Source organism: Nomascus leucogenys, chromosome 4, assembly GCF_006542625.1.
Source record: "Nomascus leucogenys isolate Asia chromosome 4, Asia_NLE_v1, whole genome shotgun sequence".
NCBI lineage: Eukaryota > Metazoa > Chordata > Mammalia > Primates > Hylobatidae > Nomascus > Nomascus leucogenys.
In genome coordinates this window covers 112,166,469-112,189,289 of record NC_044384.1, presented here as the reverse complement: position 1 = coordinate 112,189,289, position 22,821 = coordinate 112,166,469, and the positions used below count along the sequence as shown (strand labels likewise).

The following is a 22,821-nucleotide window of genomic DNA, read 5'->3' as shown; positions in this document are numbered from 1 at the left end:
TTCTTGGAATACAGTCTGTATCAGCAATTCCACATTCATGGATTCAACCAACCACCAAAAATATTTTTTGTATTTTGTATTTTTTTAAAAAATACAAAGTAAAAAATATAGTATAATAACTATTTACATAGCAAATACCTTGTATTAGGTAATGTAGGTAATCTGGAGATAAAGTATACAGGAGTATGTGAAAATACTAAGCCATTTTATATTAGAGACTTGAGCATCCTCCTATACTTCGGGGGTTCTAGAACCAATTCCCCATGGATACCAAGGAGACTGTAATTTCTTACATTGATGTCAGTAAGCATACTTAGAAATGGAAGTTCTGATTCTAAATGTCCAAGGTTGCTTCTTAGATCTTTTGAAGGCTGCCATCCTTCAGAAATTGGTATATTTCTTGAAATTTTTGGACTCTGGAGTTCTCTTCTCAGGGTGTAAGTAGCTCTGCTATGGGCACCTTCCCAAGCACATCAAGCCAGGGTGCACTCCTATCGAACCAGCTCTTGAGCTTGGTGGGGGAGGTGGGAGAGCAAGAAGGGACTCCATGACCCAGCATATAGAATTTCACATTCACATAATATTCCAGGGGTATTATGTCCCTGCACACACTGCCATAACTGTCTCTAAGCAGTGCCTACACTTGGAGAGTTTGTTCATTTTAAGCAGAAGCCAAAGAGTACCACCTTTTGTATTTTTATTTATTTATTTTTAATTGTTTTATTTTATTTCATTTCTTTTGAGACAGGGTCTCACTCTGTCACCTACCCTGGAGAGCAGTGGCACCATCTCAGCTCACCCCAGCCTCAACCTCCTAGGCTCAAGTGATCCTCCCATCTCAGCCTCCAGAGTGGCTGGGACTACAGCCAAGTTCCACAACACTCAGCTAATTATTGTATTTTTGTAGAGACGGAGTCTTCTCATGTTGCCCAGGTTGGTCTCAAACTCCTGGGCTCAAGTGATCTGCACACCTTGGCCTCCCAAAGTGCTGGGATTACAGGTGTGAGCCACCATGCCTAGGTGTCTTGTATTTTTAAAATCCAGTATAATAATCTTTGCCTCTTAATTGTACTGTTTAGTGCATTTACATTTAATAAAAGTATATAAAGCAACAGCACAAAGACAAGAGGGGATAAATGGAAGTGTAAACAGAGTAAAACATTTTCATGGTTCTTACATTACTTGACAAATATTTAAGTCCTAACTTAAAATTAATCACAATAGTTTAGAGATGAGTATTGAAATTTCTAGGATAAGATAACCAGTACAAAAAAAAAGTACAAGTACATATAAATACAAACTAATGGAAGAAAAAGAAATTAGAATGATAGTTGACTAATACAAAACAAGCCAAAAAACAAACAAACAAACAAAAAAACCCAAAAAAACAGGAAATGGGTATAGCAAATAGAAAACAAATAGCAAGATGGTAGAATTAAACTCAACCATATCAGTAACAGATATCAACCCAAAGCTCTCATATCATTGAGTTGCTAGGCCAATCCTGAAACCTCCTACTGTTAGAATCCTTTGTTTTAAATGAAGGTAAAACTTACATAAAACTTACCAGTTAATCATTTTAAACTGTATAGTTCAGGAGCTTTTAGTACATTCACAATGTTGTGCAGATATCACCACTATCTAGTTCCAGAACTTTTTCATCACCCCAAATGGAAATCCATTAAGTGGTCATACTCTATTCCTTCTCCCTCCATCCCACTCCAAGCACTAATCTGCTTTCTGTCTCTATGGATTTGACTATTCTGGATATTTTATATAAATGGAATCATACAATATGGGACCTCTAGTGTCTGGCTCTTTTCGTTTAGTCAAATGACACTTTTTTTGTGAGCAAAATGAACCCTGACTTTTAACTTTGGTAGTACCAAATGAGGTATGTTGGACTAACCATTCTATTGCGGAGAGAGAAAAAGCTGGACAAAAATTAAAAATATATATGTATCCAATTACTTGAAAGTTAATGGATAATTATAAAATCTTGGAAAAGACATAAATCCAGCATTTGGGTCTGTTTTTCCCCTGGAGATATTGCCAATTTCAGACAAAGCTTCCGCAAGCCTGAGAATCTCAGTAACATTTTTGACTCACAGGGGTAGATTAAAATTGGACCTCAGTACCTTCCAAAAATGGATGCTGGCAAATCTATTCTGTCTTAGGATGGGTCCCTTAGAGCTACTCCTTAAGATTAGTGTAAATCAGACATAGGGCAGCCCTTGAAGGAACTGGCACCTAACTTACAGTTTTCTCAATCCTTAGAAATTGGTTTGAGGCAATCTCAGGTTGCTATCATTCCCCCAGGAACCAGACAGAATCAAACATTAATCCTCTCTAGAGGAAGATAATACCATTCTAGTCGTCAATCATTACTACAGTTTTCTGATTATTTTTGAAAACTTATATTGTGTTTTTGGCACACGATAAAAATAGCCAGGCGCATGAAGAGACATGACACCATACACAAGAAAGACCAGAGGCAAAAAACAGAAGGGGCAGAACTACAGGAGCAACATGTACAGATGGGGCAAAATTAGGCTTTAAAAACAACTATGCTAAGGAGAAATGAACTGGCCAAGTTGGAAATGAAGGCTGTCAAAATTTTCATGCTCAGTAGTTGGATCACACCTGTGAATAGCCACTCATTACACTCTAGCCTAGGCAACATAGCAAGCTCCTATCTCAAAACAAACAGACCTTTGGGAGGCTGAGGCAGGTGGATCACGAGGTCAGGAGATCGAGACCATCCTGGCCAACATGGTGAAACCCCATCTTTACTAAAAATACAAAAAATTAGCCAGGTGTGGTGGCATGCACCTGTAGTCCCAGCTACTCAGGAGGCTGAGGCAGGGGAATCGCTTGAACCCGGGAGGCAGAGGTTACAGTGAGCCGAGATCATGCCACTGCACTCCAGCCTGGTGTCAGAGCAAGACTGTCTCAAACAAACAAAAACCTTAAAAAACAAATTAAAATAAATAATTATGCTTTCTTTGTTCACCTAGATAAAGAAAAAACTTGGCCAGGTGCAGTGGCTCACAGCTGTAATCCCAGCACTTTGGGAGGCCAGGGCAGGTGGATCACCTGAGGTCAGGAGTTCCAGACCAGCTTGGCCAATATGGTGAAACCCCATCTCTACTAAAAATACAAAAATTAACCAGGAGTGGTAGTGTGCACCTGTAATCCCAGCTACTCCGGAGGCTGAGACAGGAGAATTAATTGAACCAAGGAGGCTGAGGTTGCAGTGAGTCGAGATCGTACTACTGCACTCCAGCCTGGGCGACAGAGCAAGATTCCATCTCCGAAAGAAAGAAAGAAAGACAGAAAGAGAAAGAGAGAGAGAGAGAAAGAAAGATCTTGATAATTTTGGCAGAGAACTGGAAATCATAATTTTTTAAAAGAGCATATTTGAAAGGCACTAAATAGAAAATTTGAAACTAAAAAGTAAAATAATTAAAATTAACAACTCTGTGGATGAGATTTTCAATAAAGTGGACATAGCTAAAGAATTAGTGAACTGGATGACAGGCAAGAAGAAAATATCATGAATAAAGTGTGGAGGGACAAAAGAAGAAAAATAAAAATATAATAGAGAAAGTAAGAGGCATACAGCATAAGACGATAGAGTCTAACATATGTTTTTAAGAGCCTTAAAAGGAGAATAGAGGAAGAATGAGGCAGAATCAATATTAGGAAATATAATGACTGAGAATGTTCCTGCACTGAGGAAAGACATAAAAAGACAAATTGAAGAAGTCCTACAATCCCAAGTAGAATTTTAAAAGCCTGACACATATGCATACCAAAAACTGGTGGAAACCAAATGTTTTTCAGATTAAGAAAGTGAAATTTTAAAGCCAGATTTTAGAAAAGACATTATTTTCAAACAAGCAGCAAGTGAAATCAGACTTCCCAATATGAATAGTAAAAGCCAGTAAAAAAGGAATGATAGCTTTAAAGAACTAAGATAAAATAATGCCAGAGTAGAATTTCACATCCAGTGAAGATATTCTTTAAGAATAATGGTGATGCTGGGCACGGTGGCTCATGCCTGTAATCCCAGCACTTTGGGAGGCTGAGGCGGGCGGATCACGACATCAGGAGTTCGAGACCAGCCTGGCCAACATGGTGAAACGCTGTCTCTACTAAAAATACAAAAATTAGCTGGGCGTGGTGGCACATCCCTGTAATCCCAGCTACTCAGGAGGCTGAGGCAGGAGAATCGCTTGAACCTGGGAGGCGGAGGTTGCAGTGAGCTAAGATCACCCCACTGCACTCCAGCCCAGGTGACAGAGTGAGACTCCATCTCAACAGAACAACAAAAAAAAAGGAATAATGGTGACATAAAATATTTTATAATTTATTTTTTAAATGCAAAGTATCAAATATAGACAAGACATAATAATGAAAATAAAGCTTTCAAACAATCATATAAAAGAAAATCTTCATGACTTTAGTACAAGGAAATAAGATGCCTTAAATGAGATTCAAAAACACAAACCGTACATGAAATTTGACTGCACTCTGTCTTTTCGTTAACAGAAGTTAACCCAATAAATTAATGACTTCTGTTAACTAAAAGACAGAGTGGTAGCCGCTATGATGTTCAGAAATAAAGAATTTATTATTCCAGCTTCTGGGAGAGCCACCAGAAGGCATTGCTTAGCTCTCAGTCCCTTTGGGGACTGCCTCTCTTGCCTCCTTCAAAGGGTGGCCTGCATCCCATGATCAACAAACATGAAGGTATAAAGTCCCAGCTCCTCATTGCAACTTGGAATTGCTTTGAAGGATAGAGTCGGCTGAAGTCCCTGTTGAGACTACAGTGCAGCTCTCCCTCTGCTCAGTCCTGCTTTCTTTCCTTCCCTTTCTTTCCCAGGTGTTGATTGCAAAAGTACTTTCAAAAAAACTTCCTGCACACTAGTCTCCATCTCAGAATCTGCTTCTTTGGATATCCAACCTGTCACAGGCAAAAGTAGATAAGCAGGCCTTGGAATGGGAGAAGAGTGTGTGTGTGTGTGTGTGTGTGTGTGTGTGTGTGTGTGTGTGTAGAAAACAGGAGGGATTAATTCTAGTTTAGTAATTTGTTCTTGATTATAGCACTCAACCTGCAAATTACATTCACCTCTTGGTAACGAAGGGGCAACTTGCCTCTTCCCTGAGCCATTTCACTCAGATGGAATTATTCCTGGGTAATCCTTATCTATATATCTGCCAGCAATTGCCCCTTTCCTTTCCCATAGTAATATGTAAACTCTTTCTTATCAAGAATAACGGGAGAATGATGTCTTTAGTTCAGTTGCATAGCCATATACAATAGAGAACCTCTGACTTTTCAATGGATTTGATATATTTTGAAATCCAGATCAATATCTCATATTATTTAACTTGTCTTTGATGATCCCAAAGGCATTTGAGAACCTTATCTGGCAGTGTCTCAGGGTTACTGATTTTCTCTAGATAGTATTAAAATTTATAGGTTTGTTAAGTCTGTCCTAACCCTGGGTGTTCATTTTGAAAATAATTTATTTGAATCAGCAGGTTTTGATACACTTTTCTCTATGCAATTCTGTAGTCTCAAAATGAACAAAACAGGAAGATTCCTTTTGCTCATCCATAGTTTCTGAATTGTCAGTAATAAAAATGTATTACTTTTGTAAGGAAAGTTATAAAATTCTAACAAAAAAATTAAAAGTAAAATATAGGGTGTTTAGATCTCAAGTAAGCAGGAGCTTTAAGACATAGTTCTCCTTGACCCCATGTCTTTAAGTGGTGATGCAGGGTGGCCTGGGTGGATGCTGTGCATGCAGTGGGCATGCATTACAATCGAGGAACCTCATGCTTTGGAAACCCAATCTTTTAAAGGAACTGCTAGCAAACCTGCCCTGGAGGGAGACATTATTTTCCTGACAGCAGAGAAATCTATCCTCACTCCAAAAAGGGACAGTATCTTACAAGATATTTTCCTATACAAAAAGCCAAGGAAAGTTAGTCCAGAACAAAAGCTGTCAATGCCTTCGCTCAGAAGATGGGTAGAAACATTACTCATTGAGATTTGATTCCCAGGAGGCATACATGTCTAAACGAAATAAAGACCTTCTACATACCAATATGAAAAAGACAGATAATCAGTAGAAGGATGGGCAGGGAATAACAGCAGACAATTTTTGAAAGAGGAAGTCTAAATGGTCAAAAAGTGAATGAATACATGCTTAACTTCACTAATAACGAGGGAAATACACATTAAAGCCACGATAAAATATCACTATAAACCCACCAGAATGGCTAAAACTTAAAAGACTAACAATATTAAGTGTTGGAAAGGATATGGAAGAAGGGAACACTTATACACTGCTGGTGAGACTAAGTGATCCCATCACTTTAGAAAACTGTTTGGCATTATTTACAACAGTTGAAGATACACATATCCTATGACCTACCAATTCCAATCTTAGGTATAAATCCAATAAAAATGCATGCATCTGTGCACCAAGAATGCTTATAGGGACATGATTCATAACAGCTCTTCTATGGGTTGAATTGTACCCCCAAAAAAACCAAAATATGATGAAATCTTGTTCCCTGGTATTTCAGAATGTGATCTTATTTGGAAATGGGATGTTTGCAAATCTAACCAAGTTAAGATGAGGCCATTAGGGTAGACCCCAGTCCAATATGACTAGTGTCCTTATAAAAAGTGAAAATGTGTACACAGGCACACACAGAGGGAAGATGATGTAAAGCCACACAGGCAGAATACATGTAACAAGGATGGCAGAGATTTGAGTTATGCAGCAGGCAGCCAAGGAACACCAAGCATTGCCAGCAAACCACCAGAAGCTAGGAAGAGTCAAGGAAAGATTCCCCTACAGGCTTCAGAGAGAATGTGGTCCTGCTGATACCTTAACTTCAGACTTCTAGCCTCTAGAACTTTGAAACAATACATTTCTATTGTTCTAAGTCACCTGATATGTGATACTTTGTTACAGCATCTATAGAAAACTAATGTAAGCCCCAAACTGGAAATAATATCTATCAATATCACATCAATAGTAGGAAGGCTAACTTCAATCAGAAATAACAATTTCTAAAATAACAATAGATAGAAATAGCTATTTAAAAATCACAGTTATGGCCTGGGAATGGTGGCTTATGCCCATAATCCTAGCACTTTGGGAGGCCAAAGCAGGAGGACAACTTGAGGCCAGGAATTTGAGACCAGCTTGGGCAATATAATGACACCCTGTCCCTAGAAAATAAAAAATAGGCTGGTTGCAGTGGCTCATACCTGTAATCCCAGCACTTTGGGAGGTCAAGACAGTCGGATCACTTGAGGTCAGGAGTTTGAGACCAGCCTGGCCAACATGGCAAAACCCCATCTCTACTAAAAATACAAAAATTAGCCAGGTATGGTGGAGCATGCATCTGCAATCCCAGCTACTCAGGAGGCTGATGTAGGAGGATTCCTTGAACCTAGGAGGCGGAGGCTGCAGTGAGCTGAATGAATAAATAAATAATAAAATAAAAAATAAAAAATTGCACCTACACAAAAAATCATGACTGCATCTGACAAATAAGATGTTTGCCATAAGAAGCCAGACACAAAAAGAAACATATTATATGATTTCATTTATATGAAGTTTAAAAGGTGGGCAACTAAACCATAATGTTTAAAAATGCGTGCTTAGGTGGTGATGAACTATAAACAAAAGCAAGGACAGGATAACTGCAGAAGTCAGGATACTGGGTATTTGGGTGGGAGTAGGTGGGGGCAGGGAAAGAATGAGGTAGTAGCTGAATCAGGGAACTGGGAACTTCTGGGATACTGGCAATATTTTGTTGATTGATCTGAGTAGTGGTTACACAGGTGTTGACTGAGCAATATACTGTTATTTTGTATGCTTTTCTGAATGTGTGCATATTTCACAATTTTAAAAGTTTTATACAACTATTGTTTAAGTCACTTATAAGAAGAGCTCATAAAAAAGGTTATTTTGTAATTTTCATTCAACAGCATCCTTACTGAGTCAATGGCTTAAAGTCATTCAATGAAAACTAATGCCCAAGCATGTTTTTAGATGTTGCACTCTTGAACTTGATGTCATTAGATATGGCATAAAGAAGTGATTTCTTTGGCTAGAGAAGTGTAATTTGCAAAACATTATAAGAAAGAGATTGACTTCTTTCATGACACCATAAGGAGCTTTGCTGACCTGCTTCCCAATGAAACTGGTGAAAATGACCAAAAAAAAGTAGTCATTTAAAGTCTCTGGAAATGGTTCCAACAACAAAGAACAAGTAAAGAAACATCTATTCAAGAAAACCTGTAAAAATTTGATAAAAGAAAGCAAAAGTCTATGGTAGTTAAGACCCCGCCACCCCAGCTCAGTACGGTGGAGACTCCACTCCAGAATGCTACAGCTAAAAAAGCACAGGTCTCCTTCTCCCCACAGCTGCTGAAACTGCCTTTGCAAAATTATGACTGAGATAGTGAAAGAGATCTAACCTAACTGACTTCATCTTGCTTTTAACCTTTAAGCTGTCCTTGCCCCTTCCTGGACGTGGTCTGAACTAACTTTGGGAGGAAGTTAGTTTATAGTTTATAGTTTAAAACAAAGATGATAACAGTCCTTTCCCAAAACAAATCTCCTTCTTGCCTGGGGACTAGATTGCCTTTGTAGGACTAACAAATTAGCCACAAGATTAGAAATTATGGTTTAGGAGTCATGCAGCTGGAGTCTGGAAGATGAGGCTGTAAAACCTAGATAATCAACTCCTGCACAGAGGGAGTGCTTTCTGGGTAATCACCAAACTTCACATACATATGATGAGTCCCAGTAAAAAGAGTGGGCCTTAATGAGCACTTTCCTTTCCCTTTTTTGGGGTCAAACTAAGATAAGAAAGCTAGAAGCTTGCATGGGGGTGGCGGGATGCCTGCAGCTGCAAAGAGGTACCTAGGACCAGGCATAGAAATTCTCCTCCTCTTTTTAACTCATGCACAGTGGGAAGGAGATACGCAGCATAGGAGCAGCCCAAGCTAAGAACCCACCTGCATAATAAAATAGTGGGGTGGGGGCTGCCAGAGATTCTGCTCTATGCAGATGGCACACCTGATCCCAACCAGTTTTTCGTGCCCTATGTAGATAAGATACCCCCTCCCCACTAGCTCATTTATGAAAAACCTTACATTTTACTGCAGTATGGCAACCCATATGTGACTCCTCTCTGTAGCAGAAAGCTGTTCTTTTCCTTTCACCTATTAAATTTCTGCTCTAACCTCACCCTGCGTGTGTCCACGTTCTTGATCTCCATGGCCATTAGACAAAGAACCTCGGGTGTTATCCCAGACAATGAGGCTGCTTCAGAAAGAGCCAGGGAAAAAGGCAGCTGACAGGAGCTTGTCCAGGAGCAGAATAAATATCAAACACTGACTTCAGAAACTATTCTTTCAAAGGAAATACAATTTCATTGGTTTAGATTAGAAAGGTATTTATGCCCCAGGGCATTGTTGGAAACAGTGGGGCAATCAGCAGGCAATTAGTGAAGATTTAACATCCAGGAGTCGTCAGAGAAAGAGAAGTGGCCTTTACCGATATCACTGTCATCCCAGGATAACTGTAGACATACCCAAAACTGTCTTTCTGAGGAGCAACATCAGAGGCTTCATTAGCACTGTGGGGGTTGGGGGAGAGTGTTTAAATTTTACTAGAATAATCCAGCCAGCCAATAAACTGATAAATAAACAAATAGCAACAGCAAGCTCTGGGGGTGGAGAAACTGGTACCCAGAATTGATATAACACATAATCTGAAAGGTCAAATTTCCAACAAAAAATAACAAGGTATACAAGGAAACAGTAAGGTATGATCATATACCAGATTAAAAAAAAAAAAAAAAGGCGGCTGGGCATGGTGGCTCACACCTGTAATCCCAGCACTTTGGGAGGCCAAGGCAGGTGCATCACGAGGTCAGAAGATCAAGACCATCCTGGCTAACATGGTGAAACCCTGTCTCTACTAAAAGTACAAAAAATTAGCCAGGCATGGTGGTGGGCACCTGTAGTCCCAGCTACTCTGGAGGCTGAGGCAGAAGAATGGCGTGAGCCCGAGAGGTGGAGCTTGCAGTGAGCCGAGACGGTACCACTGCACTCCAGCCTGGGTGACAGAGCGAGACTCCATTTCAAAAAAAAAAAAAAAAAGCAGAGCTAATAGCTCTGACAAGAAGTATCTGGCTAGCAAAAGACCAAAAGACAAATATTTACACAGATTCCAAATATGCTTCTGCCACTTTGCATGTTCATGAGGCTATTTACAAAGAAAAAAGACTTTTAACTGCTGAAAGTAAAGAAATAAAGTAGAAGGAAGAAATTCTATGGCTCTTAAATGCTGTATAGGCCCCAAAAGAGGTGGCAGTGATGCACTGCAAGGGGCACCAAAAAGCAAGAACACTAAAGGCTAAAAAAATAGAAAGGCAGACAAAGAGGCAAAGCAGGCTGCAATGACAACTCTACCTTCTAAAGAGAAAGCCTTAGCTATGCCTCTCCTCCCAGAGATTCCCCTCCTGGAGATCCTAAGCTACACTACAAATGAAAGGGCTTAGTTTGCCCAGAAAAATAAAAAACTACATTGAAAAAGGATAGCAAAAATTCTCCAATGGGAGGCTAGCCATACCTGAAATGGTGGCCCCCAGATTTGTAAAAGAGTTCCACCAAGGAACCCACGTGGAGAAAAACAGTACTAAAGACATTATTAAGGCATCATTTCTATGTGCCATGGCTCACTGCTATTACTCGAGCCATTTGTAAACAAACAGTGTTTAACTTGCACTCAGAACAATCCATGACAAAGGCCTACTTGGCCCCGGGGAGATCAGAAAACAAAAGCCATGCCCTGTGAAAAACTGCTTATGGACTTCACCGAATTGCCCTGAGAGGGAGGCTATCAGTACATGTTGGTGTTCATTTGCACCTTTTCAGGGTAGGTCATGGCCTTCCCCACCTGGACAGAGAAGGCACTAGAGGTGACCAAGGTGTTAAGAGACATTACTCCCAGAGTTGGACTGCCTCTAACTCTAAGATCAGACAATGAACCAACATTTGTGGCTGAAATAGTTCAAGACTTAACTCGACTATTAAAAATAAAATGGAAATTACATACAACCTACAGGCCGCAGAGCTCAGGTAAAGTGGAGTGCATGAACTGAACACTCTAACAGCTGCTGAAGAAATTTTGTCAAGAAACTCATCTAAAGTAGGATCGGGTCTTGCCCGTGGTCCTCCTCCAAGTCAGGTGCACCCCCACCAAACAAACTGGGTATTCGCCCTATGAGATTTTGTTCGGCCGGCCACCCCCTATCATATAGTCAGATTAAAGGTAATCTCTGTAAACTAAGAGAACTAACTTTAAAAAGGCAAATGCAGGCTTTAAGTACAGCCATGTAAAAGATGCATGGCTAAGTAGGAAAAAGAATGCCTATAAGTCTAACAGACCTGGTACACTCTTTCAAACCTAAGGACTTTGTTTAAGTTAAAAAATGGAATCCAACCACTCTAGAACCCATATAGGATAGGCCCCATATTGTAATCATGTCTACTCCCACTGCTGTTAAAGTTGCAGGTCTCACACCTTGGATTCACCATAGCCAGCTGAAATCAGCGGCAGCAGTAACTCCCGATGATGACCAGTGGATTAACCAACAAGACCCAGATCGCACCGCCCGAATAGTTCCATGGCAAAACCCAACCACCGGTAAGAAGGACAACTGCCCTGCTCTGACCACACCAGAAGCTGGTCAGTCTACACATGGCTAAAGCTTGAGGATCCTGCAAGATCCGCTCTAGTCACATCCCAGAAGCTGACTAGTCTACGCACAGCCAAAGCTAAGAGGACCATCTCCGGATAAGTAAATGTAAATACAATTTATAAGCCTAGTTATAATTCTGTCAATACTGATTGTTCTGTTGTTATGTTATTACTGCAAATGCTGCAAATGTCTAGGCCCAGAGGAAGGTTTGCCGTGCCCATGTGTAGTATAAGCATGTTTCTATTACATACACTAATGTTCTTACCATTTCTGCCTATATTGAAAAAGGAGAAATCTCTAGAAAGATGCCCACACTGTGTACACACTGCCTGGGTAAGAAATACCATAGTTAAAACTCTACTGTACCATACCTACTATAAATGTACAGAAACCAAGTTAGGAACCCACACATACAACCAGGCCACCTATTCAGTCTGTGACCCAGGAAATAAGCAGCTATATGTATGTTATAACCCTTTTACCCTATGAATTCTGGTTTGAGGTACCCATTAAATTAGAGAGAGAAAAAAAAAAAAGGAGAGGTTATAGCTTGAACCAAAGAAGCCCCTCCCTCCTATAAAAGGCCTCTTTCCTTGTACTTTGATGCCTGCCATGCCATGTATGTTCATAACCATAAAAAAACAGAAGCAATCTGAAATGGTTTAACATAAGAGAGGCTTAGCAGCAACAGTCCTAAACATCTGTACAGAAAACCACAAATCGGATGCCCACACTGTAACATTCAGTGGTCTATGCTAACACAGCTCCAAAATTTATATTCAGGAAGGACTGCTCTACTAAGTGGTATGTCAACCAAACCAAATTGTAAGATAAGGACATACAATCCTTTAAATTTTACTACCTTAAAGCCAGAGCTACTTTTTTGGTCTACAGGACAGACAGCACTATTACGAGTTGATAGACAAGAAGCAGGCCTTGAAGTTCCACTACTGATTGTCAACAAGATTAGAAGGGCTCAAATGCATCCAACCCCGCAATTCCAGGTCCATAAGTCATTCTATAAGCATTTTGATCAGCCAGTGCCTGAGCTTCCCCCATTAACCAAAAACTTATTTGCTCAACTAGCTGAAAACATAACTGGCAGCTTAAGAATTTCCTCATGCTATGTACGTAAAAAAACTAATATGGGGAACCAGTGGCCATGGGAGGCAAAGGAATTAATGCCTTGAGATAACTTCACTTCGCCTAACCCTGCCAGTGAACCAATAGCCTCAGCCAGTGTTTGGTTGTTAAAAACCTCCATAATTAAAAAGTACTGTATCGCCCAATGCAGAAAGGCTTTCACAGAGGCAGTAAGAGAAACAACCTGTCTAGGGCAACAGTGTTACGATAAGACTAAAAACAAAACTCTGTAGAGAAATGCCCAGAACTACTCCTACTTACCAGATCCAAACGCTTTCTCTCGATTCTCTACTCTGAGCCATCAGCTAGAGGCTCCAAATGCTTGGAAAGCACCCTCTGGCCTATATTGAATCTGTAGAGCATGGGCATATCAGCAACTGCTGGCCAAATGGACAGGGGCATGTGTGTTAGGAACAATCAAGCCATCCTTCTTTCTAATTCCTCCAAAGCAAGGGGAACTCTTAAGATATCCAGTTTATGATAAAAATTTTAAAAAACTAGAAGAAGCATATTTATAAAAATAGACACAAATGTCAAAAATATGTGGACATAGGAGACTGAAAAGATAATGAATGGCCTCCGGAAAGAATCATTAAATATTATAGGCCAGCTACCTGGGCGCAAGACAGGTCATGGAGATGTTGCACCCCAATCTATATGCTCAACCGCATCATAAAGTTGCAGGTAGTCCTTGAAATTATAACCAATGGAACATCAAGGGCACTAGATTTATTGGCAATACAAGCAACACAAATAAGAAATGCTATATATCAAAATAGATTAGTTTTAGATGACCTTTTAGCCTCAAAAAGAAGAGTATGTGGAAAATTTAATTTAACCTACTGTTGCCTAGAGATCAATGATAATGGCCGAGCTATCATGGAAATCACAGCTAGAATGCGCGAGTTGGCCCATGTTCCAGTTCAGACTTAGTTGGGGTGGTCCCCAGATTCCTTGTTAGGAAAATGGTTCTCAACCTTTAAAAGATTCAAAACCCTCATTGGTAGGTTCTTGCTTATTCTTGGCATCTGCCTCATCCTCTCTTGCCTTTTACCTCTGTTTATTAAGAGTATTCAGTCAACTATAAAGGCAATAGTAACCCAACACACTACAGCGTAGATGATGGCATTAACCAAATATCAGCCGCTGCCTGCAAAAGAAAAAGCTCAGTTCCACGCAGAGGTGGCAAAATGTAGTGCTTTGTATTAACACTTTTGTTATAAAAAGTACCAAAGAGGGGAATGGAACAGGAACTAAAGGAAATTAAAGAAATTGTAAGCAGAAACTCAGTTGTATGTAAGAAAACCCAATTCCCCCAGAGAAAAAGAAAGAACTAGAGTCCTCTAACAAATTTACAAGAAAAAAACAAACAACCCCATCAAAAAGTGGGCGAAGGATATGAACAGATACTTCTCAAAAGAAGACATTTATGCAGCCAAAAGACACATGCAAAAATGCTCATCATCACTGGCCATCAGAGAAATGCAAATCAAAACCACAATGAGATACCATCTCACACCAGTTAGAATGGCAATCATTAAAAAGTCAGGAAACAACAGGTGCTGGAGAGGATGTGGAGAAATAGGAACACTTTTACACTGTTGGTGGGACTGTAAACTAGTTCAACCATTGTGGAAGTCAGTGTGGCGATTCTAGATCAGGGATCTAGAACTAGAAATACCATTTGACCCAGCAATCCCATTACTGGGTATATACCCAAAGGATTATAAATCATGCTGCTATAAAGACACATGCACACGTATGTTTACTGCAGCACTATTCACAATAGCAAAGACTTGGAACCAACCCAAATGTCCAACAATGGTAGACTGGATTAAGAAAATGTGGGACATATACACCACATTTACTATGCAGCCATAAAAAATGATGAGTTCATGTCCTTTGTAGGGACATGGATGAAGCTGGAAACCATCATTCTCAGCAAACTATCACAAAGACAAAAAACCAAACACCACATGTTCTCACTCATAGGTGGGAACTGAACAATGAGAACACATGGACACAGGAAGGGGAACATCACACACTGGGGCCTGTTGTGGGGTGGGGGAAGGGGGAGGGATAGCATTTGGAGATATACCTAATGTTAAACGATGAGTTACTGGGTGCAGCACACCAACATGGCACATGTATACATATGTAACTAACCTGCACGTTGTGCACATGTACCCTAAAACTTAAAGTATAAAAAAAAAAAAATTAACTGCCTGTTTTTCTGTGGCTAGTGAGCCTTATCTCTCTCCTCTTTTCCCAGGCGTTGTGAAGACCCTGTTTCCCTAGCTGTGCAGCTGCAAGGTCACTAGACAGATAAACTCAAGTCACAAAAGATGTTTTTCCTTGAAAAGTAAGAAATGATAGAATGCATGTCTCAATTAATTGAAAAACTGTCTCTGTTTCTCGCTTCTGTAATATGCTTCCCCCTGCACAGATCTCCCCCAACCCCATGAAGTGCTTAAAAGGTAACTTAACTCTTTGTTCAGGGCTCAGTCCTTTGGATGTTAATCCGACTGGGCCAGTGCACCTAAATAATAAATATCCTCCTGGCTGGGCGCAGTGGCTCACGCCTGTAATCCCTCATGAGGCTGAGGAGGGTGGGTCACAAGGTCAGGAGATCAAGACCATCCTGGCTAACATGGTGAAACCCCTTCTCTACTAAAAACACAAAAATTAGCTGGGCGTGGTTGCAGGTGCCTGTAGTCCCAGCTACTCGGGAGCCTGAGGCAGGAGAATGACGTGAACCTGGGAGGCAGAGCTTGCAACGAGCTGAGATCGTGCCACTACACTCCAGCCTGGGCGACAGAGACTCCGTCTCAAAAATAAAATAAAATAAAATAAATAAATAAATAAATAAACAAATAAATAAATAAATAAATATCCTCCTGAACCCCATCCGTCTCTCTGATTCCTTATCAATCTGGCTACAGTAGGATCTCCATCTGATACCAACAAAATTAGAGTAAGGTGTCAGAAGTGTGGGGAGAAAAGGGAGCTGACAGAATTTAGAACCCCTAAAAATCTTAATTCAGTCCTGGATCCTCTCTTATATTCCCTCAAGATCACATCAGATGCCAGTGTGTGGGAGTTGTTGTCTCACTGGCTCCAGAATATGCAGACCTCTTGTCTTCACTAGTTCCTTCTCCCCCTCCACAGAGGGCATTCTCATTGTAGACAGGAAAAATCATTCCTACTGTCCATTTCTCTAAGATTCTTCCTGTGTAAGTTTGGAGTTGTATAAAACAAAACTCAGAAAGATTTGTAGGGTCTTTCTATTTTTCTGCTCTGCAACATTCTCATGACACAGCATAGAAAAATAAAGGGTGAATTTCACTGTGTGTAAATTATAACTTAATTTTAAAATGCAACCCTTCTTACAGATCGCTTGAGGTCAGGAGTTCAAGGCCAGCCTGGCCAACATGGTGAAACCCTGTCTTTACCAAAAAATACAAAAATTAGCCAGGTGTGGTGGCACACGCCTGTAGTCCCAGCTACTGGGGAGGCTGAGGCAGGACAATTGCTTGAACCCAGGAGTCAGAGGTTGCAGTGAGCCAAGATCGCACCACTGCACTCCAGCCTGGGTGACGGAGTGAGACCCTGTTTCAAAAAAATAAAACAAAAATAAATAGAAACAAAAAATAATAAAATGCAATCCTCCTCTAGAAACAAAAATAAACATAAAAACTCTTCAACACAGAATATAAAACCCTACAGAGCCAGCCCTGTACACCATTCCTCCTCACATTATCCCACTCCTCTCATTACTTGCATTACTTGTGACATTTCAGCCACTCTGGCTTTTCTTTAACCCTGAGAGATCTCCACTATTTATTCAAATAGTTTTTCCTTTCCATTTCTCCGTGTCTCTCTCTCTCTCTCTTTTCCCTTGAACTTTAGTTATCTAGGTGTTAGCACTTTTACTCTCTCAACCTAAATAATAAACAGAGAGGCTCTCTAAAAGAAGATATTTATTCAGGAATAGAGCATTGCAATAGAAATACATGTGCCATAGTAAACTATGGGCATATGCATATTCAGGGAGGTAAAGAAAGTCAAAGGTTTTTAAAGGAAACATGAGGAGGATTATATAATTGTTTTGAGATAATTATCCTTGGCTACAATAATCAATAACAAGGTGATGCTAGTTTGAGGTTAAACAGGTAGTTGCTGGGCAGATATACTCAAAGACGTATTTTTTTGTGTAAAGATGTGATGGCCTTGGTGCAAGTTTGTGGTTTCTGCAGAATCTTTTGTGATAGTTCTTTTTATCAGACATTTATGCATGAGAGCCCTCCCTTCAAAGACTTCCCTGGCTCTATTTGTCAGGGTTTTCTTTTTTTCTAACACAAGTGACTGCATTTTGATTCTGACAACTTTCACATTTCCCTCTTTTGATCAAGATCTTTCTTCAAAACCATCATTGATCAATCATCCTGTAGTTAGGTTTTGATTGCCCCTTGATCCTGGAATGGACCTGTCTTGGTTTGGACTGGTCTAGTGCGGTGAGCAAAGATTGCACCACTGCACTCCAACCTGGGTGACAGAGTGAGACTCTGTCTCAAAAAAGTAAAATAAATAAAAAAAAAATACCAAACTAAATTCAACAATACACTAAAAAGATCATTCACCAGGATCAAGTATTTATTCCAGGGATGCAAGAATGCTTCAATGTATATAAATAAATAAATGTGATACACCAAATTTACAGAACCAAGAACAAAAACCATATGATCATTTCAACAGATGCTGAAAAAGCATTTGCTAGAATTCAACATCCCTTTATGATAAAAACCCTCAACAAACTGGGTATAGAAGGAACATACCTGAAACTAAAGAAGACCATATATGACAAGCCCACAGCCAACACTGAACTGAACATGAAAAAATTGAAAGCCTTTCCTTTAAAATCTGCAAAAGGACAAGGATGCCCACTTTCACCACTTTTATTCAACATAATACTTGAAGTCCTGGCCAGAGCAATCAGGAAAGAGAGAGAAATAAAAGGCATCCAAATTGGAAAGGAAGATGTCAAATTAGCCTTGTACTCAGAGGGCATGATCTTATATTTAGAAAAACATAAAGACTCCAAAACTTGTCAGAACTAATACATGAATTCAGTAAAGTTGCAAGATACAAAATCATAATATGCATATGAGGTGGGGTGCTGAAGTTCCCTACAATTACTGTATTGCAGCCTATCTGTCCCTTTACATCTATTAATATTTGCTTTATATACATAGGTGCTCCAGTTTTGAGTGCATAGATATTTATAATTGTTATATTCTCTTGCTGAATTTACCTCACTATCACTATAGCATTTATATATGGCAACAGCAAACAATCTGAAAAAAAAATCAAGAAAGCAATCCCATTTATAATAGCTATAAAGAATAAAATATACTTATAAATCAATTTAACCAAAAAAGTGAAAGAAAATTTTTTGCTCAGGATTGCTTTGGTGATTTGGCATCTTTTGTGGTTCCATACAAATTTTAGCATTGTTTTTTCTATTTCTGTGAAGAATATCACTGGTAATTTGATAGGGATAGCATTGAATGTGTGAATTTCCTTCTATATAAAATAATTATAAAATGCTGATGAAAGAAATTGAAGAAGACAGAAAAAATAAAATGATATTCCATGCTCATGAATTGGAGGAAGAATTATTATTGTTAAAATGACAATACTACCCCAAATGATTTACAGATTCAATACTACCCATATCAAAATACCAGTGATTTTCTTCACAGAAATAGAAAAAACAATGCTAAAATTTGTATGGAACTACAGAAGATGCCAAATAGCCAAAGCAATCCTGAGCAAAAAGAAGAAAGCTGGAGGCATCACACTATCTGACTTTAAAATACACTACAACACTATATCAGCAAAGTACTGGCATAAAAACAGACGCATAGGCCAATGGAAAAGAATGGGGAACCCAGATATAAATCCACACACTTACAGCCAACTCATTTTTGACAAACGCACCAAGAACATACAATGGGAAAAGGACAGTCTCTTCAATAAATGGTGCTGGGAAAACTGAATGTGCAGAAGAATGAAACTAGATACCTGTCTCTCACCATATACTGAAATCAACTCCAGATGGATTAAAGACTTAAATGTAAGGCCTGAAATTATAAACCCACTAGAGAGAAACACTTGAGGACATTTGTGTAGGCAGAGATTTTATAGCTAAGACCTCAAAAGCACCGCCAACAAAAACAAAAACAGATAAATGGAACTATATTAAAAAAGTTTCTGCACAGCAAAGGAAACAATCAACAAACTGAAGGGACAACCCACAGAATGGGAGAAAATATATGTGAACTGTCCCTCAGACAAGGAATTAATAACCAGAATATATAACGAGCTCAAACAACTTAATAGGAAAAAAGCAAATAATTACATTTTAAAATGGGCAATAATCCTAGCACTTTGGGATTCTGAAGCAGAGGGATCATGTGTGCCCAGGATTTCAAGGTTATGGTGAACTACGATCATGCCACTGCTCTCAAGCCTGGGCAACAGAATAAGACCCCATCTCTCAAAAAAAGGGGAGGAAGGTGAAAGATCTGAATGGACATTTCTCAAAAGAAGACATACAAATGGCCAAGAGGTGTATTTTAAAAAATGCTGAGCATCACTAATCATGAGAGATATGCAAATCAAAACTACAATGAGGCTGGGCCCAGTGGCTCACGCCTGTAATCCCAGCAGTTTAGGAGGCTGAGGCAGGCAGATCACTTGAGGTTATGAGTTCAAGACCAGCCTGGCCAACATGGCGAAAGCCGGTCTCTACTAAAAATACTAAATTACCCAGGCGTGGTGGCATGCAGCTGTAATCCCAGCTACTAGGGAGGCTAAGGCTGGAGAATCGCTTGAATCCAGGAGGCAGAAGTTGCAGTGAGTTGAGATCACACAACTGTTCTCCAGCCTCAGCAGCAGAGCAAGACTCTGTCTAAAAAAAAAAAAAAAAAAAAAAAAAAACCTACAGTGAGATACCATCTCACCACAGTTAAAATGGCTTTTATCAAAAAGAAAAGAGCTTTTTCACACTGGGTTTGCCACCAGAACACAGGTGTCGTGAAAACTACCCCTAAAAGCAAAAATGGGAAAGGAAAAGACTCATATCAACATTGATGTCATTGGTCACGTAGATTTGGGCAAGTCCACCACTACTGGCCATCTGATCTACAAATGCAGTGGCATCGACAAAAGAACCATTGAAAAATTTGAGAAGGAGGCTGCTGAGATGGAAAAGGGCTCCTTCAAGTATGCCTGGGTCTTGGATAAGCTGAAAGCTGAGTGTGAACGTGGTATCACCATTGATATCTGCTTGTGGAAATTTGATACCAGCAAATACTACGTGACTATCACTGACGCCCCAGGACACAAAGACTTCATCAAAAACATGATTACAGGGATGTCTCAGGCTGATTGTGCTGTCCTGATTGTTGCTGCTGGTGTTGGTGAATTTGAAGCTGGTATCTCCAAGAATGGGCAGACCCAAGAGCATGCCCTCCTGTCTTACACACTGGGTGTGAAACAACTAATTGTTGTTGTTAACAAAATGGATTCCACTGAGCCACCCTACAGCCAGAAGAGATATGAGGAGATCGTTAAGGAAGTCAGCACTTACATTAAGAAAATTGGCTACAACCCTGACACAGTAGCATTTGTGCCAATTTCTGCTTGGAATGGTGACAACATGCTGGAGCCAAGTGATAACATGCCTTAGTTCAAGAGATGGAAAGTCACCTATAAGGATGGCAATGCCAGTGGAACCATCCTGCTTGAGACTCTGGACTGTATCCTACCACCAACTCATCCAACTGACAAGCCTTTGTGCCTGCCTCTCCAGGATGTCCACAAAATTGGTGGCATTGGTACTGTTTCTGTTGGCCGAGTGGAGACTGGTGTTCTCAAACCTGGTATGGCGGTCACCTTTGCTCCAGCCAACATTACAACGAAATAAAATCTGTCAAAATGCACCATGAAGCTTTGAGTGAAGCTCTTCCTGGGGACAATGTGGGCTTCAATGTCAAGAATGTGTCTGTCAAGGATGTTCATCATGACAATTGACAGCAAAAATGACCCACCAATGGAGGCAGCTAGCTTCACTGCTCATGTGATTATCCCAAACCATCCAGGCCAAATCAGCGCTGGCTATGCCACTGTACTGGATTGCTACATGGCCCACATTGCATGCAAGATTGCTGAGCTGAAGGAAAAGATTGATTGCCGTTCTGGTAAAAAGCCAGAAGATGGCCCTAAATTCTTGAAGTCTGGTGATGCTGCCATCATTGATATGGTTCCTGGCAAGCCCATGTGTGTTGAGAGCTTCTCAGACTAAAGACCTCTGGGTCGCTTTGCTGTTTGTGATATGAGACAGACAGTTGTGGTGGATGTCATCAAAGCAGTGGACAAGAAGGCTGCTGGAGCTGTCACCAAGTTGCCCAGAAAGGTCAGAAGGCTAAATGAATATTATCCCTAATACCTGCCACCCGGTCTTAATCAGTGGTGGAAGAATGGTCTCAGAACTGTTTGTTTCAATTGGCCATTTAAGTTTAGTAGTAAAAGACTGGTTAATGATAACAATGCATCATAAAACCTTCGGACGGAAAGGAGAATGTTTTGTGGACCACTTTGGTTTTCTTTTTTGAGTGTGGCGGTTTTAAGTTACTAGTTTTTAAAATCAGTACTTTTTAATGGAAACAACTTGACCAAAAATCTGTTACAGAATTTTGAGACCCATTAAAAAGGTTTAATGAGAAAAAAAAAAAAAAAGAAAGGGAATAACAGATATTGGCACGGATGTGGAGAAAGAGGAACCCTCATACAGTGCTGATGGGAAGATAAATTAGTACAGCCATTACGGAAAACAGTGTGGAGTTTCCTCAAAAAGCTAAAAAATAGGCCAGGCATGGTGGCTCATGCCTGTAATCTCAGCACTTTGAGAGGCCGAGGCGGGTGGATCACCTGAGGTCAGGAGTTCGAGACCAGCCTGGCCAACATGGTGAAACCGTGTCTCTACAAAAAATACAAAAAATTAGCTGGGCATGGTGGCAGGTGCCTGTAATCCCAGCTACTCGGGAGGCTGAGGCATGAGAATCACTTGAACCCAGGAGGTGGAGGTTGAAGTGAGCCGAGATGGCACCACTGCACTCCAGCCTGGGTGACAGAGCAAGACTCTGTCTCAAAAAAAACAAAAAAACAAAAAAACTAAAACTAAAAAATAGAACTACCATATGATCCAGCAATTTCACTATCGGGTATATAGCCAAAAGAAAGGAAATCAATACATCAAAGAGGGATCTGGATTCCCATGTTTATTGCAGCACCCTTCACAATAGCCAAAATATGGAATTGATCTAAGTGCTCCTCAGTGGATGACGCAATAAAGAAAACAGGTGTATATATATATATATATATATATGCAATGAATCATTATTCAGCTATCTAAATAATGACATCTTGTCATTTGCATCAACATGTTAAGTAAAATAAGCCAAGCACAGAAAGACAAATATCACATGTTCTCACTCATATGTGGGAGCTATAAAAGTGGATTCTATGGAGATAGAAAGTTGACTGGTGGTTACCAGAGGTAGGAAAGGTATGGGTACACAGGGAATGAAGACAGGTTAATTAATGGATACAAATATACAGTTAGATAGAAGATACGGTAGTCAATAGATCAGTAGGGTGACTATAGTTAACATTAGTCAATTGAACATTTCAAAATAGCTGGAAAACAATAATTTGAATGTTCCTAGTGTAAAGAAAAGATAAATATTTAAGATGATAGATATCCAAGGATTCCCACAGGTAGTTAGAAAGAGACCACAGACA

The 22,821-nt window shown here is 39.9% G+C and overlaps 1 pseudogene; it reads left to right on the top strand.

Moving 5' to 3' along the window:
• Positions 1-20,077: 20,077 nt before the first annotated feature.
• On the top strand, positions 20,078-21,322 carry LOC100600101 (annotated as a pseudogene).
• The last annotated feature ends 1,499 nt before the right edge of the window (positions 21,323-22,821 follow it).